Source organism: Peromyscus leucopus, chromosome 9 (genome assembly GCF_004664715.2).
Source record: "Peromyscus leucopus breed LL Stock chromosome 9, UCI_PerLeu_2.1, whole genome shotgun sequence".
NCBI lineage: Eukaryota > Metazoa > Chordata > Mammalia > Rodentia > Cricetidae > Peromyscus > Peromyscus leucopus.
In genome coordinates, this window is record NC_051070.1 from 69,478,411 (window position 1) to 69,494,616 (window position 16,206).

General features: G+C 43.4%; 1 pseudogene; it reads left to right on the top strand.

Annotated features, from left to right (window-relative positions):
• Positions 1-306: 306 nt before the first annotated feature.
• LOC114708735 overlaps positions 307-16,206 on the top strand; it is a 43,234-nt pseudogene continuing 27,334 nt past the window's right edge.

Sequence of the window (16,206 nt, forward strand, 5' to 3'; positions counted from 1 at the left end):
GTGTTAGGTGAATCTGCATTCCTGAGGTATGGACCTTTAGTCAGGTACTTGGCTGGCTTGACTAGATCAAACTCAACTTCTCATGACTGCAAGGCAAGTAATTTACCAACTGGGTCTCTCCTGAGACCCCTTCTTTAATTTAGATTGGCTTTTTTATGTTGTGGGATATTTGTACACTGTGTAAAGATGTGTTGCTGTGATTGGTGTAATAAATAGCTGAATGGCCAGTAGCTAGGCAGGATAGAATAGGCGGGACTTCCTGGGCAGAGAGAGGAAGTCAGAGGGATGAATCTGGGTGTGCGAGAGATGACAGTGGGACATGGAACAAGTCGGACATACGGGACAGAGGAAAGGTAACTGGGCCACGTGATAGAATGTAGATGAATAGAAACAGGTTAAACAAGTTATAAGAGCTAGTTAGAGAAAAGCCTAAGCTAAGGCCAAGCTCCCATAATTAATAAATATTCATGTCTATTTGTGAGCTGGTGGCCTAAAGAAAAATATGACTACATATTTATTCTTTTTTAAATTACCTTTTTTGAGAATTTTATACATGTGTATCATATTCACATCATTTCCAGACCTTCTTCTCCCATTTCAACCCCTTCTGTGTCCTCTTCTTTGATTATTGTTTCACACACACACACACACACACACACACACACACACACACACACACTATTGAGTCCATTCAGTATTCTTTGTATGTATATGTGTTTAGCACAGTCCACTTGGAATTGGATAATCTATCAGGAAGCTCCTCCTTGGAGAAGACATTTCTCCTCTCAGAAACTGCTGATTTTCTTCAGTCTTCATCTAAGGGTGGGGTCTTGGGAGATTCCCCCCAACCATGTTGGCATGTCAGCTGGTGTCAAATAATAGCTCTTTGTTCTTTTTTCTGTCTTTTAGGACCTTGGTAGTTTAAAAAGTGCACCCTTTCACTCAGCTGGGGGTTCGTCTTATGCTTTTTCATGTCCGGCCTCAGGTCATGGATTTTTTTGGCAAGAGTGACCCCTGCTGCCCCCGACAGTTGATTCTGTACTCTTCTCTGCCTTTCCTGTTGCTGGAGGTTAGTTAACCTTGATCACCTGGTCACATTGCCATCTGCTAAGTTCACTTACTCATGAACAGTTGAGTAGTATTTTGTGGGAAACAGTTCACGACTGTGCCGCTGTTCTGTGGTTCTGTGTCCTGGTTAGTTTTTTGTCAGCTTGAAACAAACTAGAGTCACCTGGGAGGAGAGGACCTTGAATGAGGAACCGTCTTCATCAGATTGGCCTGTAGGTATATCTGTGTGGTGTTTTCTTGGTTGTCCTGTAGGCATATCTATGTGATGTTTTCTTGGTTGTCCTGTAGGCATATTTGTGTGGTGTTTTCTTGATTGGCCTGTAGGCATATCTGTGTGGTGTTTTTTTGATTGGCCCAGCCCACTGTGGACAAGGCCACTCCAGTCCAAGTGGTCCTGGGAAGAATAAGAAAGAAGCCTACATCTGAGCCTAGGAATGAGCCAGTAAACAGTGTTCCTCCTTGGTTTCTGTCTCTAGCTCTCCCACTCAGAGATGAATTGTTACCTGGAAGTGCAAAACACAACAAACCTTCCTCCTTGAGTTGCTTTTGGTCATAGTGTTTATCACAGTAACCGAAAGAAACCAGGACCAGGACACTCTGCAAACATTCACGCACCTGCCTTCATACTTGAACCTATTCAGTCATTATTGTGATATTTGCCACATGGCAATTTTTTCTTTATTAATGTCTTGAGGGGTAGGACCTCATGTATCCCAGGCTGGACTTGACCTCCCCGTGTTGGCAAAGACAGCCTTAAACTCCAGATCCTCCTGCCTTCCTGAGTTGTTTCCTGAGTTTCCCGAGTGCTGAGATTACAGGCATGTCCCACTGCATCTGGGGTATTGGGGATTGAATCCAGGACTTTGTGACTGCCAAGCAAGCACTCTACCAACTAAACTACATCCCTTGCCTTACATGCTAACCGTTAAAAGGCATTATTCCTTCTGCATTATGAGTTAAAGTCTCCCCTAAAGAACAACATTTCATTCTTTTTTTTTTCTCTTTAAGTTAAATGAGAGTAACTCTCATGTAGCTCAGGCCGGCCTTGAATTTACTATATCCCTGAGGACGATCCTCCAGGGTGCTGGGATTATAGGCTTGTGTATTCTTTGTGTATGTGTGAGTGCTTACATGCATGTATGTATGAGCACTTTGTGCATGCCTAGTGCCCACCGAGGCCAGAAGAGGGCATCAGATACCTGGAGTTACAGGGAGCTGTGAGCTGCTAGTAATCTTAACTGTTGAGCTCTTTCTCCAGCTGCCCCCACCCCACCTTTAAAATGAACGGGTGGGAATGATTAGGCAAGCACCCACTGAGCTACATTCTCCGTCCCAATTTTTCTTATTTAATAACATCATTAATTTATTGATATCAATATGAATATCCTAAATTCTGTGTTAGTTGGTGGATTAGGATTTGTTACTCTCATTATTAGTATGAAGCTCAAACTGTGTCAGTTTTGGTTAGTGAGAATCCTGTCAATCTGAGTCCTAGGCCCTTTGAATATTTCCCCATCCTTTGTTGAGAATTGCTTTTCTTGTTCAAGAAGATGTGATATTCCAAGCTCATCTTATACCCCAGTTCTGGAATTGGCCATTTCTCTGAGAATTTTCTTTGGAAAATGATATTTGTAAACCAAAATCTTTAGTGCTTAGAAAGTTCATTGTAACTAGGGTTTGCACATACACACATTAATTGTATTTACTTATCCATCCATCTTTTTCATCATCTGTCAAGCATAAACTAACGTCAGTACCTCCAATTCCAATTTAGTGCTTCAGTTTTTCCTGCCCCTTCCCCTTGGTCTTCTCTCAAGTAAAGTCCTGTGTTGATTATCAACAAATATGACTCTCACATTTGACATGTTTTCTTATGTTCTCAACCTCCATACATAACCAGTGTTTCAATCACATGGTTTGCTTCCTATCTGGCTTTCTCCTTGAGCTGCTGACCTGTCCGGTCCAGCTCTGAGTGATGTCTCATGGCCCCAAATCTGCTTTGCTTTGTGGCCTTACTGGGGCTGACTCTTTTGTGTTATGCTGCCTCCTTCTCAGGACGGGCAAGGAGGTGAAGGAAGGAGGAAGAGCCACCCGGACGCTCATCTGTCCCCTTAGTGAGACTCTCACACTCTTCAAGATTTTCAAAGTAAGAATCTGGCACCTGAAGACATTCCACTGTGCTGGGATATTTTATAACTTAAAGTGATTAATGCTTGAAGGTTAATTATGTTTAGTGTAGCACATACAGGGTAGTGAACCTGTGGATCACAACCCCTTTGGGGGTTGAATAACCCTTTCACAGGGGTCACCTAAGACCATGGGAAAAACACAGGTATTTACATTACAGTACATAATAGTAGCAGTATAACATAACAGTACAGTCGTGAAGTAGCAACAAAAATAATTTTGTGGTTGGGGGTCAGCACACCATGAGAAACTGTACTAAAGGGTCGCAGCATCAGGAAGGTTGAGAACCACTGGTCTGCTGAGAAGAGGGGAAGAGAATCAATAAAAACAGAAGGGGAGAAGAATGTGAAGGATGAGCCACCAGCACTCTGGGTGTGCATGGACAGAGCCACTTCAAGTCTTGGTTTTCTCTGTTTCTGTTTTCATCAGGGCTTCCCCAGAGCAAGACAGAAACATGCCATATCGAGGCTGGATTGGCTGGAGGGGGATGGGAAGAGGCTTTTTGGGTCAGCCCCGGAGTGCAGCACACATCATAGATGGGCTTTGGAATCAGTTGGCTTTCTAAGAGGCTTCATGGTCAGGATAGAGATGGGTAGGCATCTTCAACTCTAACCACCCCTGACCCCGGGTTGGAAGTCAAATGGCGTCTGGAGGGCAGAAAAGCACCATATGAGTTGTTGTCAATTGCTCTCTTAGGACTTAGGTTGAGAGCAATGTTCATTTGTTAAACTTCTGGACCTCCTGAAAGACCAACTGACCTCCACAGTGTTTACTAAAGTGGACAGAGAAGGAGTATGATGTTCCGGAAGCCAGGGAAGAAGAGTTAAGTGGCACTTGCCGGTTCTAAATCATTGAAATGATCCACAAGCTTTGGGTTTCCACTGAGTGAGTTTGCTGAGTATTCAGCAAGCAGGAGTGGAAGAACAAAAGAGCAAGTCTGGATCAGACACTTCCGCCATTCCACAGAAGCCCCAGAGACCAAGAGTGTCAGTCCTGGCCTCGATCCCTAAAGAGCAGCTCAGGCAGATGAGTTCTCCTGGGTGAGAATTCCAATTAGTGGTTCTCACAGAGGATGTTTTATATCATGGGATAAACAACAGCTAAGACGTTTGCTCTGGGGAAGTGCCTGGGAATGAGTTACCTCCCAGCGTCCAAGGACACGATGGTTTTACTCAAATGGTTTGCTCTTCTCCCATTCTCAGGACACAACATTTTCCACTTTAGCCCTCCTTTCCTTTTCTCACACAGCTGAGGGCCCAGGCAGTTTCCAGACAAGAGGCCTTGAAGGGCACTCTAAAACGAACATGCTCGGGTCTGAAGTGGAGCCGAACCTGCCCTCAGAGCCGGCTTCTCGGTGAGCTTAAACAGCACATGACAATTGACTGTGTAATGTATGTTACTGGCTCATGAGTATTAACAAGTAAAAGTACTCATCGAATCCATCGTTCAGAATAACAGTAACTACAGTGATTTTGGTTTAGCGAGTGGTCATTACCAACAGCGTACAAAACAGTTACTTGAATTTCTAACAGTGTGGAACAATTGCCCAAGTCTTTTATATTTGGCTGGAAAGAACAGCGGCTGTTAGTGGGGGTCGCCTCAGATGGAAGGAAGGTTTGTATCCTGATGATACAAAGCTGGGTATCTTTAGAGACCTCAGTAACTTTTTCTAAGTATAGGTTTCCTCACCTGTAAAGGCATCACATAAGACTGTTGTGAGCTTTAAGTGAGATAACACAGATCTTTATTTTGCAACCAATACTTACATTATTACTACTATTATTAAAAATATTAACATTATTTTCTGAAATTAACATATGCCAAAAAGTGAATAATTCTCTCAATGTTTGGGGGGGGGGCAAGATTTTCACCCCAAGCAGTTGGAGACACAATACAAACATCAATAGTAAACCTGTCCCAACCTTTATTTCTATTGTCTGTCTTATTATGCCGATGAATATTTCTTTCTAATAAGCTTTATCTTTGAGAGCAGTTTAGACTCTTAGTAGAACTGAGCTGAAGCCGATGTTCCCTACCCACACACTTACCAGTCTTCTCCATTGTCAGTACCCTGGGAAAGAGTGGGGTTTATCACAGCTGTTAAGGCTTCATAGATGGATTATTGTCACCTAGATCAACAGTTTCATTTAGGGTTTGGACAGCTGTATAATGGTAGACACTCGCCATTATAATAACAAAACAGTGTAGTTTCATTACCCTCAGCAGGGACACATTTTTATTATTTATTTATTTAATTTTATTTTTATGTGTACATGTGTGCACCACATGTGTGTAGAAGCCTGCAGAGGTCAGAAGAGGTTATCAGGTCCCCTGGAACTAGAGTTACAGGTGGCTGTGAATTGCTTTGTGGGTGCTGGGAACTGAACCCGGGTCTTCTGCGGGATCAGTAAGTGTTCTTATTCATTAAGCCATCTCTTCAGCCTCTCAAACATATGCTTGGAATACCTAAAAAACTTCCGTTTATGGTTGTGGTTATTATTATCATTTTAAGTTTCAGATTCATCCTTAGAAAAACCATTGTAATGCTGTATGGTGACACATGCCTGTCATTACAGAAGTTAGGAGGCTGAGTCTAGAAGACCACTACAGGTTCAAAGCCAGCCTGGATGCCTGAGTTCCAGGCCAGCTTGGACTACAGAATGAGAACCTGTCTCACAAAAACAAAGACAAACAAGGAAACAAAAAACTCAGAAAACAAAACAAAAGAATACCACCAACCCTCAAATAACCCTCTCGCTTCTGCCTGTGAGATGACAGCTATCTCCCATTTGGCATCACAGCTACCTCAGACCTCTTGAGTAGCTCAAGATCCTCAAAAAGAGGACCAAGAAGTTTATCTGACACCACTCAGACCAATACTCAGACTGAGTACTGGTGGAACCCAGAGGTACTGGCCACAAGGTGTGGAGAAGATTCAAGATCCTGAGTGGGAGCAATAAGAAATCACAGCCCATGCTGACCAGTGGTCTCTGGAAGTTCCTCGTTGACAAGGACGAGGAGCTGGAAGGCAGGTGCATCAAAGCTTACAAACACATTTTATTTGTGCTGAAATAAAAACACAAAACTACTAAACCAGATGAAAAAACCACCACAAGAAGCTGAATCATCTATTGTCTCTTAGTTAGCTTATTAGCTTATTATTGTTTATTGATAAAACAAAAAACCTGTGGAGGCAGATGAGATGGCTCAGCCTGATGATCTGTCTCCAGTGCCCAGTGTTCCCATGATAGAAGGGAAGAACTGAGTCCTATGAGTCTTCTCTGGTCTCTACATGCACACCGTGGCTCAGGTGTGTGTGTGTACAGTACAGTACAATGTAATTTTAAAGAGCATAAGAAGCATAAATTGTGTCTATATTTGTTCTTTAAAAATTATTTCATGTATCCCAAGCTGGCCTTGAACTCACTCTGTAACTAGGCTTGGCTCTGATCCACCTACCTTTATCTGATTAAGAGTCCATTGTGTATTATGTTCTACATTTTCCTAATCCAGTCATCTATTCATGAACATGTAGTTTGATTTCATTTTCTAACTATTGTGAATAGAGCATGGATGTGTAAGTGTCTCTATAGTATGATATATGTCCTTTGGGTATGTGCCCAGCAGTGGCAAATCCGGGTCATATGGCAGTTTTATTTCTAGTTTTTTTGTAGAAAACCTCAGATTGATTTTCAAAGAGGCCATACTAGTTTACACTCCACCAACATAGTATAAGTATTGTATGATATTCTGTTTGTGTTCTGACAAATAAAGCTTGCCTGCAGATCAGAGGGCAGAGCTAACCACTAGTTAACCATAGAGGCCAGGCAGTGGTGGGAGGAGGAAGCAGGAAGATCAGGAGTTCGAGGCCACCCTGGGCTACACAAGATTTATCCAGTCTAAAGGAGAAACAGAGCTCGGTGGTGGTGGTGCATGCCTTTAATCCCAGCACTAGGGAGGTGGAGACAGGAATATAAGGTGGGTGGAGACAGGATCTCGGCCCCCATCTGTCTGAGGATTTGTAAAGATAAGAAGTGACTGTGGCTGCTCCTTTGCTTCTCTGATCTTTCAGCTTTCACTGTGATATCTGACTCCTAGTTTTTATTGATAAGACTAATTAGGATCACGCTTCAATAAGTGTTCCTTCTTCACCATACACACACCAGCCTTTGTTGTCTTTGGTATTTCAGATGATAGCCATTCTGACTGAACTGAGATGGAATCTTAAAGTAGTTTTAACCTCTGTATTTCCCCACAGACTAAAGATGTTGAACACTTTTAAAAGTGTTTACTAGCCATTTGTGTTTCTTCTGTTGAGATTTCTCCAGTCAGTTCCTGTGGTGGTTTGAATGAGAATGCCCCCATAGGCTCACACATTTGAATGCTTGGTCCCCAGTTGATAGAACTGTTTAGGAAGGATTAGGAGGTGTGGCCTTGGGGGAGGTGTGGCCTTGGGGGAGGTGTGGCCTTGGGGGAGGTGTGGCCTTGGGGGAGGTGTGGCCTTGGGGGAGTGTGCCACTCGGGGTGGGCTTTGAGGTTTCAAAAGTCATTCCCAGTCAGCTCTCTGTGCATCCATCTTACGGATTAATATTTAAGCTCTCAGCTACCGCTCCAGCTCCATGCCTGCACGCTATGCTCTCTACCATAATGGTCATGGACTCTAACTGTCTGGAACCAAACCATAAGACCCCAATTAAAATTCATTCTTTTGTGAGTTGCCTTGAAATTGACATTTTGTCATAGTAATTGAAAAGTAACTAAGACAGTTCCATAGCCTATTTTTGGATTGGGTTATTTATTTTCTTGATATTTAGTTTTTTGAGTTCTTTGTGTATTTAACACATCAGTCCTCTGTCAGATGTACAGTTGGCATTTTATCCCATTCTGTGGGCTGCTTCATCTCTTTCTTAACAGTTTCTTTTGTTGTCCAGAAGATTTTTAGTTTCATGATGCAATTTTTCAAATGTTGATTCTATTTCCTATATTACTAGCATACTCCTTCCTTACCTTTTCTCCTAGCAGTTTTGGGGTATCAGACCTTACACTGAAGTTCTTGGAGCTGAGTTTTCTGCAAGGTGAGAAGTAAGATATAGTTTCATTTTTCTGCATGCTGAAATCCAGTTTCCTCAGTACTGTTTGTTGAAGATGCTGTTTTTTCTCCAGTGTATATTCTTGGCATATTTGTAAAAAAAATCAACTGTAGTTCTGTGGGCTTATATCTTATTCTTCTATTATATCCCATTGATCAATATATCTGTTTTGGTGCCAATACCATGCTGTTTTTGTTACTACAACTCAGTAGTATGATTTGAAACCAGATATGGTGTTACCTCTAAGCAGTCTAGTTTTTGTTTAGGATTGTGTTGGCTCTCTTGGTCTTTTGTACCTCCATATAAAATTTGAGATAGTTTTTCTTATACTTGGGAACAAGAACTCTGGAATTTTGATTGGTATTGCATTGAATCTGTAGACTGATTTTTGTAGGAGGGTCATTTTTACAAGATAATTTTTTTTTGATCCATTTTCTATGGTCTTATTCTATTTTATTTAGTGTCTTAAAGTTTTTATTGTCTATAGAGGCCTTTTATTTCCTTAGGTTTATCCAGCATCTTATTTTATTATTTATTTATTCATTTATTTATTCATTTATTTATTTATTTATTTATTTATTTATTTATTTATTTATTTATTTATTGTGAATAGGTTGTTTCCTTGATTTCATTTCCAGTGTATTTGTCATTGGTATATAGGAAAACTACTCATTTTTGAGTGTAGTTGTCTTTAGGGTCTCTTCTGCAGAGAATTATGTCATCCCAAACAAGGGTACTTTGACCTCTTTTCTTGCTTGTATCTCTTTTATTTCCTTCTCTTGTTTTATTTCTCTAGTTGATACTTCATGTACCATATTGAATAGAAGCAGAGAGAGAGTACACCCTTGTCTTGTTCTTGATATTAGTGGGAATGCTTTGAGTTTTTCCCCTTTTAGTACAATGTTGGCCATAGGTTTGCTGTGTATAGCTTTTATTATGTTGAGGTATGTTCCCTCTATCCCTTAGCCTCTCCATGACTTTTTTTTTTTTTTTTTTTTTTGAGACAGGGTTTCTCTACGCAGCTTTGTGCCTTTCCTGGAACTCACTCTGTAGCCCAGGCTGGCCTTGAACTCATGGAGATCCACCTGGCTCTACTTCCCAAGTGCTGGGATTAAAGGCTTGCCCCCCCCCCCCCCGCCCCCAGCTTCCATGACTTTTTTTTTTTTTATCATGAAGTGATGTTGGATTTTTGTCAAAGGCCTTTTTCTGGGTTTATTGAGACAATCATGTGATTTCTGACTTTATGCCCATTTATATGGTAAAATTACATTTTTTGATTTATGTACACTGAACCATCCCTTCTCTACTAGAATAAAGCTTAATTGATTGCAATGAATGATCTTTTTATTATTTATTTTTATGTGTATGAATGTTTTGGTTGCATGTAGAAATGTGTATTGTATGCATGCATTACTCAAGCAGGCCAGAAGAAGGCATCTTATCTACTGGAACTGGATTTACAGATGGTTGTGAGCTACTATGTAGATGCTGAGAACAGAACCTGGGTCCTCTACAAGAGCAGCAAGCATGCTTAACCACTGAACCATTCTTTCCAGCCCCATGGATGATCTTTTTGATTTTTAAATCTATATTTAACAGGGAGATTGGTCTGTTATTTGCCCCTCCCCCCATTTTTTTTTTTTTTTAGTTTTTCGAGACAAGGTTTCTCTGTGTAGCTTTTGGATTTTGGAGCCTGTCCTGGAAGACCTCTGTATATCAGGCTGGCCTCAAACTCACAGAGATCCATCTGCCTCTGTCTCTGGAGTGCTGGGATTAAAGGCATGCACCACCACCGCCCGGCTTCTGTTATTTCCTTTTTACCTTTTTCTTTTGTGGTGTCTGTTTTTGGTTTTGGTATCATGGAAATACTGCTTTCTATTCATAAAGAGAACTTGGAAACCTTCCTTCCTTTTCTATTTTATGGAATAATTTGAATAGTATTGGTGTTAGTTTTTCTTCAAAGTCTGGTAGAATTCTGCAGTGAATCTGGTCCTGGACTTTTCAAAATTTATTTTTATTTATTTAATAACATAATTCTTTATTGATTTTTTGGGAATCTTTTTTTTTAAAGATTTATTTATTTACTATGTATACAGTGTTCTGCCTGCATGTATGTCTGCAGGCCAGAAGAGGGCATCAGATCTCATTACAGGTGGTTGTGAGCCACTATGTGGTTGCTGAGAATTGAACTCAGGACCTCTGGAAGAGCAGCTATTGCCCTTAACCACTGAGCCATCTCTCCAGCCCTCTTTGGGAATTTTTAATCATGTACCCCAACTCGCACCTCCCAATCCTGCAGCATCCTCCATATCTGCTCCTCACTCCTGCAGTATCCTCCCCAAAGAACCTCCCCAAAATTAACACAAAACAAAACAAAACAAAACAAACAAAAACCCCACCTCACTCCTCCGACTTTCCAGCCTCTCCAACACCTCATTTGTCCTAGTGTATTGGGAACTATGGTATGTCATGCGGTATACCTTTTTATTCAGCCAGCTGCACCTGCAACTGTTCACTGCAATAAGTCATTGGTCTGGGTCAAGGCCTCCCGTTTCTGGACACCATCATTACTGGACCCTCACTGAAGCTCCTCTCAGATACCCTGCTGTTGCCCTGAGTCATGGAGATCCTGTGGCTATCCTTCTGCAGGACCGGTTCCTTCATGTGCTCCAGAAGGTCATAGATGGGTAGATGTTAGGGTGGGCCAACCCAAGGCCCAGGATGTGGGCCTTGGTGGTAGCTGAACTAGGTAGTCTGGGCTGCTGGGACTGCCACCCTCACTCAGGTGAGGGGCAGAGACAACTCTTTAATGCTCGTGGTAAGGGTTGGGGCCATCTCTCCCAAGTGCAGGGGGCCAGCTCTCCCATGAGAGGTGGGGCCAGCTCTTGTGAGAGGCCAGCTCCCATCTTTCCCAGGATTCCTATGAGGAAGAGAAAGGGATAAAAAATATTAGATAGAAAGATAGCAAAGAGGAGAAAGACAGAAACACAGGATAGCTTCGGGAGGACCTGGATCAAAACCCAATGGCATCTTCCATTTATTCAAAAGGATTTATAACAATGCCAAGGGGTGGAGCAAAAGACCTCCCCATTGCAAGATCAAAGCACACCGCACAGCCAAGTGCTGGGTAAAGCAAACTCAGATTCTTTGACCCTGAGTAATTTGGGCCTCCACAAGCTCTTCCACTGCAGTATCCAGAGAGGGGCAGGGCCAGCCATCCCAGGGCCAGGGAAGGGTGGGGTGGGCTCAGCATGGCCCTCAGATTTCAACATGCATGGTTCCTATGGCCCCCTGTGATAACATGGGCCATAAACATCAACATAGACTCTAGCTGCAGCAGGACCATGGACCCAGACATGGCCCTTGGTGGCAGCTCAGGCCACCTAGATCAGTATGGCCCTGGTGGCAGCGTGGCCCTCAGACACCAACATGGTTTCTGGTGGCTGACCAGACCCTGGGTGGTAACAGGAGTCATGGACATCAACACAGACCCTGGCTGGGATAGGGCCATGAGGCCAGACATGACCCTCGGCAACAGCCTAGGCCCGGATGCCACCCACATCAGCCTGTTCCTCACCTCCCTCTCTTCTTCAGTTCTGCCTCTTCCCACAGCATGTGAACTATTCTGCTTCTCCTTCTCTCCCATTTCTCTCTGTATTTGCTCATCATATTGACACCCTCCTGCCCAGCCCTGCAAGGCATGGACAGTATGGGGGTGGGTGGGAGAGTGTGAATGCCTTCAGCCAACCAGGACTGTGAGGACCAACTCTTTATTTCATTAATTCTTTTTTTTTTCTTTTTGGTTTTTTGAGACAGGGTTTCTCTGTGTAGCTTGCGCCTTTCCTGGATCTCACTCTGTAGACCAAGCTGGCCTCGAACACCCGAGTGCTGGGATTAAAGGCATGCGCCACCACTGCCCGGCCTATTTCATTAATTTTTTGCATTGTTTTTTGCTTTTCTTTTTTTCTTTCATTCTTCTTAAAAGATTTATTTTTAATTAGGTGTGTAGGTGTGTGTCTGTGTGTGGATATGGACACGTGAATGAAAGTGTTCATGGAAGCCAGAAGAGGATGTTGAATTCCCCTAGAGCTGCAGTTATATCCTAGAGCTGGAGTTACAGGTGATTGCCTGATGTGGGCAATGTGAGCCAAACCTCAGTCCTCTGCAAGAGCAACACATGTTCACAACCGTCAAACCATCTTTCCAGCCCCTATTTTATTCTTTTCTAGTTCATTAATTTCTACCCTGACTTTTTAAAAAAGATTTATTTCATTTATTTATTTTATATGTGCAAGTACTCTATCTACATGTATGCATGCCAGCATGCCAGAAGAGGGCATCGGATCCCATTATAGATGGTTGTGAGCCACCATGCTGTTGCTGGGAATTGCCCTGACTTTTTAATGGAAACAACGTCAGCTTTTATTAGTTTCCACTAGCTACTGAAATGGCTTATGCAATTACTCATCCTTCCTAGGGGAAAAATTCCTGTGCCTAGAGGACGTATTGTGGTGGTAATCTAATTGTACTGAAATGTGATTTTGATTGTATGTTAATAAAGTTGTCCGGGGGTCAGAGCTATTAGAGCCATAGCAAGAGTGTGGCGGTGGTGGCACACACCTTTAATCCCATAGATCTCTGTGTGTTCAGGGATACAGCCAGCATTGGAGACATATACCTTTAAGACCTAGGGGGCTGTACATTCAGACAGTGACGAGGCAGTCACGTGTTTGGGTTTACAACCAATGAGAAGGCAGAACAAAATACTATAAATAGACGAACAGACAGGAAATAGGTCTCTTTCGGGAAGCTGGGACACCGCAGGCGGAAGGGTGAGATTTTAGCTCTGAGCTCTGACCTCTCGGCTTTCTCTTTTACATTGTTTCTGTGTTTCTTATTTAATAAGACGGTTAGTTACATCAATAACGTATCTTAAGTCTTTCCAGGTCTTTGTCAGTAGAAATAATTATCTCACAATGAGGCAGAAACTCTTGACAATTCATAAAGCTGGAAGCAAGTGGCTGTCAAACAGCAGAAGTCACTTCATTTTCCTACATCTGATGGTCCTGGCCACTTCAGCACCAGGAGAGCAATAGCCTTTATCTTCCTCCTGGGTCTGGCACTTACAACCATATTTATTGAGTATCTTTCTCATCTCATAGCTGCTGCCATATTGCCAATAGCTCAGATGATTTGTGCTGAGTCAAACTTCTGCTGTCCCTGCCCGCTATGTAGTAGTAGATAGTCTTTAAATATGGCATTTGTGCTTTTATTAGTTGCCAGGCTCTGACTATAGGTGATGGAAGGAAAACGCCAACAATTCCCACTTCAAGTGACATTTCAGTTTCTGCCTTGATTTTAATTATTTCTTCCTGTCCCCTGGCCTTCCTCTGTAGACCAGGCTGACTTTGAACTCAGAGATCCGCTTGTCTCTGCTGTCCCAGTGCTGAGATTAAAGGCGTGTGCCACCACTGCCTGGCAGTGAGTTGTACTGGAGTTATTTACAGGAGCAGAAACGACTTAAAGACAGAAGCATCATCAAAGTCCACCCCAGCATGGGTGATGGATGGATCATAAAAGCTGGAGGCAACAAGCAGATGGGTCCTGTTTTCTAAGCCAGTGTGCTAGCCTGTCTCTTTATCAGTGAATTGAAACTTCTAATATTCCCCAGTTATTATGGAAAGGTGTTATTTTGCGGCGCTTTCTTAGACCACTTTTGGTGAGCAGTTTGCTAGTGTTTATCTCCTGTGGGTGATTTATCCTTTTCAGTTTAAGGTAATCTTCCCAGCGTCCTTTGCAGCGCTGGTGAAGTACTCATAAATTCCTTCGTCTATTTTCATTCTGGAAAATCCGAATTTCTCCTTCTCCTTCTCCTTTTACTGGAAACCACTTGTGAACAGATGACATGCACTCACAAAGCTGTTTCCGGCTGTAAGGAGGACAGTGCCAAGCACAGGGAATGAAGCCCGCAGGGTAACCAGCTCCTGCTGCCAGCCTGTGGTCTAACCAGCTTCCCCACATCCCATTTCCTTCCAACCCAAGCTCCTTCTGGCTCCTTCTGAACCACTTCTCTTCTGGTTCCCCTGAAGATGGTGGAGTCAGTGTTGGATGCTGAGTTGAGCCGTGTTGCCACTGCCCAGGTTTAATGGACGGTGGTGGTTTGTCATGCCAACTCAAGCTGCAGGGACAGTTTTCTCTGCCACATGCAGACACTCCTTTTGTAAGCCCTGTCCCTGGAGACCTCCAGCTGCCAGGCTCCACCCCTAGACTACTATGGCACAGGCCTTGAGAGACCAGGCCCCTGCCTGAGGAGCTCCAACGGCCAAGGCCTCACCTGAGGAGCTCCAACGGCCAAGGCCTCACCTGAGGAGCTCCAACGGCCGGGGCCTCACCTGAGGAGCTCCAACGGCCGGGCCCTACCCCCAGACATCCCTAAGGGCCATTCTCAGCCCCAAGGTGGGAGAGTGGCCAGGTCCTGTCCTAGAGGCAAAAAATTTCATCCATCCCTGAGCTTTCTCCAAGATCAGGCCGTATAATCCTTCCAAATCCCAGGTCACCCTGGAGAGCACCCCACCTCCCAAAGAAACCCTATATAAACCCTGTCTTCTGCTCAGTTCTCTGCTGCTTCTCACCTGAGCAGAGGCAGTCGCCCTCCTGGGGTTTTCTCTCCCAATAAATCTCTTGGGTGAGGTTTGCTGTGTGGTGTGACTTTGGTATTCCTTGGCTCCCCGACTGCTAGGATACATTTCTCTTCAGAGCTGTAACACTTGCATCAGGGAAACCTTCTCCTGACCTGAGCAGAGTTTTAACACTTCCACCGAGGAAGCCTTTCTCTTCAGAGCTGTAACCTTCACATGGTCTTTGTGCTTTTTTCTTATCTGTAGGTTCTTTCTGAAGTCTGCATGACTCTCCATTGGTGCCGCCAGAACTGAAGTGTCCCATCTGCCTTGTGGTTTTAAAACCCACCCATTCCTCTGCTGTTGGGTCCACCTTTCCTGAATCCAAACTCACCTTCATTTTGTTTTCTGCCTTCTCTAATGTCCACTCCACCTAAGAGCGTACTATTGTGCATCAGAGCCTCCTTCAGGGAATCCATTCCTTTAGGCAATTTGACAGAACTTAACCCTTCAAGTTTGCCTGGGTCTTTGTGACTAGCTGTACACTCCATATGCTGAGATCCTTAAAGACAGCATTTTGTTGTCCTGAATTATATTAAAAGGGAGATTTCCTGTGTAAGCTGTGTAAGGGGACTTTGTCACCTGTGGCCACCAGCACAGTCACCATGCCCTGTACCACCACTGAAGCTGCTGTAGGCTGGACTGCCAGGCTGTGATAAGTATTGAAGTTTGCCATTTGCTGTTTTGGCTCAATTTCAATAGATAGTTTTGTTGGGTATAATAGTAAGGGTTGGCATTTATGACCTTTCAGAACCTGGAATACATCTTTCCAGGCTCTTTGAGGTTTGACTATTTCTATCTGGTGCTGGCTAGTTTTTTTTTTTTTTTTTAACTTGACACAAACTAGAATCACCCAGGAAAAGGGAAATTCAACTGAGGAATTGCTTCCACCAGGCATGTCCCTGGGACATTCTCCCGATTGCTGAATGATGTGGGAGGGCCCAGCCTGTGGTGGGTGGTGTCATCCTTGGTTAGGTGATCCTTTTTATATAAGAAAGGTAGCTGAGCAAGTCATGGAAAGCAAGTCAGGAAGCAGTGTTCCTCCATAGCCTGCTTTGGTTACTTGTCATTGAGAAAGAGGTGATGGGACCTGGGGGAATAGAACCGATAAATGAGGCAGACCAAAGTCTCATGCTATAGCCACCTTTATTCAGAGCATCAGACAATTTCTACTCAGGGTTAAG